The sequence below is a fragment of the Octopus bimaculoides genome, chromosome 23 (genome assembly GCF_001194135.2).
Source record: "Octopus bimaculoides isolate UCB-OBI-ISO-001 chromosome 23, ASM119413v2, whole genome shotgun sequence".
NCBI classification, from domain to species: Eukaryota; Metazoa; Mollusca; class Cephalopoda; order Octopoda; family Octopodidae; genus Octopus; species Octopus bimaculoides.
This window is the reverse complement of record NC_069003.1, coordinates 26,347,323-26,351,147: the sequence shown is the minus strand read 5'-3', so window position 1 is coordinate 26,351,147 and position 3,825 is coordinate 26,347,323. Positions and strand designations below refer to the sequence as shown.

Genomic DNA, 3,825 nt, shown 5'->3' with positions numbered 1-3,825 from the left:
TTAATGAAAGAGTTTGATCTTATTTTCGATTTCTAGGAGTGTCCATATATATATATATATATATATATATATATATATATAATGTCTTCTGTTTTTTTCAAAGCTGTCAGTCGACATATTGTTAATTTATGTTAATATGTATCTGGTTTTATGTTGTCACTCATATATTACCATATCACTTGTAGCCAGGGCATATGTTAATATATATGTGTGACAACATAACAACCGTTTATAACAATAGTTTTATGTAAATTAGCATTTTGTATAGTGATCAGGAATGTGGAACCAATTGAATTCTATTCCTGTATTTGTATGTATGTGTATAAAGAGTTTGTATGTGTATATGTATGCATTCAGGTGCATATATGTGTATAAGGAGTTTGTATGTGTATATGTATGCATTCAGGTGCATATATGTGTGTGTGTGTGTGTGTGTGTGTGTGAACATGAATATATATATATAATGTGTATGCATATACTGGGTGCAAGAGGTATTTGAAGACATATTTGTTAATTTAATAAAACAAATCTAATGTGTCAAAAAACAAATGTAATTTAATTACAATTATGTTTTGATAAGCTTTCTCATAAGATTATTCCTTGAATCTCCCTTCAGCTACGATGACTGCTTCAATATGGGACCAAAATCATTGACATGCCTGCACTAAATACTCATTATTCATTTCATACATCATCCAGGAAGTGGTGGCCTTCAATGAAGTTGTATTATTCCAACAATGCCCCAAATGCAAGAGTCCATGGGATTTAAGTCTAGCAAGTTCGGAGGTCAAGTTTAGCACTACATGATTGTAAAGATCATCTGGCATCAATTTGTGGGTTACGTGGCTTTTTGTGAGAAGGTGCTGAGTCTTGTTGCAGCACAAGTGACCTACAGCATACATCAGCCATCCAGGGCTTAACAACCATCTCTAGTACCTCAACATATCAAGCACCATTAGTATTAAGACCCCATGAAAAGATGTGAGGTGACATGACATGACCTTTGCTACTTACCATTCCTAAAACCATTACATCTGCTGGAAACTTCATGTGCACCACTCTGAGGATATCAGAAGAATTTGCAAATAATCATCTGATATTTCTCCTGTTAGACTTTTGGTCATGGTTCAGGTTTTCACACGATTCTCCCATCTCCTTTTAACACCTCACCAAAAGGAGTAGAAAATCGGATATTCAGATATGCAATTTTGTTTTTCAACCCAGTACATCTAAACCTCTCTTTTTCAGTGCAGATTAGAATTACCTTATTAGTTCATTTCATTATTCTGTCTATGTAAACACAGTTTCGTCTTCCACGCTGTATGTTTAAAAAAAAAGACTTAAGATCCCTTCGCTCAATCAAACTCTCTCTCTCTTTCACGTTCATTTATTATAATCACTTATTCATTCATTTATCTAAATTTGTCACAGTTTAGCTAATTGAAAACTCTTGGTTATAGCTCTAGTTAAGAATTTCAAATGTCCAATTCTATCTCGTTATTATCATAATATTCTCTCACACTGGCAGCCTGAGTTTTTGCTGTTTCACAGCTATGTTAAACCCATTCGTTAAATTATGTTACCCTAAATCTCAAAATTCCACCTCTTCGTGTTCTATCTTTGACCAGCCTAACTCTGGTCTTCTCACTCTGTTCGATAACCACTTGCTTCTCCCAACATTTACTTCCGTTCTCCTCCACTCCACCCCACCCTATATAAACTAGCTCATTCAGATTCCTCAATCTCATTTTAACACATCGGGGTAGAAAATCAGAAGATGCTCAGATAAGAAACCTTGTTTTTCAACCTGGTACATCTAAACCTCTCTTTTTTCCAGCGCAGATCATAATTAGCTTATTAGTTCATTTCATTATTCTGTCTATGCAAACACAGTTTTGTCTTTCATGTTGTATGTTTAAAAAAAACAACTTAAGATTCTTCTGATATCCTCAGAGTGGTGCACATGAAGTTTCCAGCAGATGTAATGGTTTTAGGAATGGTAAGTAGCAAAGGTCATGTCATGTCACCTCACATCTTTCCACAATACAATGTAAAATAGGACCATTGTTCCAAGGGAATGACTCACTGACACTGGGTCCAAGAAGGATAAGCGAGATACTTAGTGAACAATTCAAAAGTGTCTTCACTTCCCTACTTGGATACATTCAGATAAAAAAATCCAGCTGAATTCTTTAATATTGCAGCTCTAAAAAAGGAGGCACTAGTCATCAATTAAATCAACTTTGATGAGACAGATGTAACAGTGGCCATAGATGAAATGAGCTCATGCTCAACAATTGGTTCTGATGGCTTCCCAGCTATTCTTCTGAAGTCATGTAAGCAGGCATTAGCAAAACCACATCAGATACTTTTCTAGAGTTTCCTTGCAAGTAGTAAACTTCCTAAAAAGCTAAAAGAAGGCATTATATGCCCTATCCACAAAGGTGGAAGCAGAGCAGAGGCCAAAAACTACAGGTCAATCTCTCTGACTTCACATATCAGTAAAGTCATAGAGTGGATCAGTAGAAAGAAGTTGATAATGTTCTTAGAAGAAAATGACCCACTGAACAATACACAGCATGGCTTTCATCTAGGAAGAAGCTGTCTCACACAACTCATACAGCACTATAACCGGGTTTTGAATCAACTGTTTAACCATTCAGATCTCAGCATGATATACCTTGACTTTGCAAAGGCATTTGATAAAGTAGATCACGGTATATGCCATAGGGAGAGTGGCTGCATGACTTCCTTAAAGATAGAAGTCAGGTAGTTGTAACCAACAGTGTTCTTTCTGAAGAAACTCAAATCCTAAGGGAACTGTTCTGGGGTTATTACTGTTCATAATAGCCCTCTTAGACATACCCGTGGGCACTTGGGCAGCCACTGTCACTAGCTATACAGATAATACAAAATTATCACGGGTAATAAAATATCAAGATGATGTCACAAGCTTACAGCAGGACCTGAATTCGATATACAAGTGGGCCAAAGTAAACATGCAGTTTAATGCTGGAAAATTTCAAGCACTGCATTATCAACTCACGAATACACTACAGCCTGCATATATAGGACCCAATGGCAATGCAATCCCAGAGTCACAGGCAGTGAAAAACTTGGTTATCAGTATAAGCAATGGAGCATCATTTTATGTGCACATTACCAAGATGGCAACAAAGTGGCAGGATGCAGACAACTGGCAGGATGCAGACAGCTGTCAGGATGGCTATACTGAGGTCCTTCAAGACAAGGGACCAAAAATCCGAGTTGACTCTATGGAGAACCTTTGTTCTCAGCCACCTGGACTACTGCTCCCAGTTATGGCCACCACATAGTGCCAAACTAACAGCAGAGCTTGAAGTAGTCCAACACCATTACATTAGAAAGATTGAAACAGAGCAGCAGATGAGCTACAGGTAAAGGCAGAAAAGACTGCAGTTTTACTGCAACAGATCTGGAGTGAAGGCATGACAAATATGCCCTGCCACAAAAATTAAGAAATCTGTGTAAAATGGAAGTAGATATCTTCAAAAAGGAATTAGACATCCTCCTCTCCACAACACCATCAGCCTGACATAAGGTTCAGACAAGGGCAGCAGAATCAAACTCCCTTATACACCAAATGGGCCGACAGCTGGGACAAAGACACATACAGGGGTGGTGATGTGAAACACCCCAGACTGAGGAAATTAGCAAGACCACAGTGGTGCTCCAGCATGACTGCAGCCAGCCACCCTCTCTCTCTCTCTCTCCAAAGAGAGAGAGAGAGAGAGAGTTAGATAGATAGATAGATAGATAGATAGATAGATAGAGATAGATAGATAG

The 3,825-nt window shown here is 37.8% G+C and overlaps 1 protein-coding gene across 2 annotated transcripts in view; it reads right to left on the bottom strand.

Annotated features, from left to right (window-relative positions):
• LOC106875439 (3-((Z)-2-isocyanoethenyl)-1H-indole synthase) overlaps positions 1–3,825 on the bottom strand; it is an 18,843-nt gene that overhangs the window by 1,736 nt on the left and 13,282 nt on the right. The gene's annotated exons all lie outside the window — the stretch shown is intronic.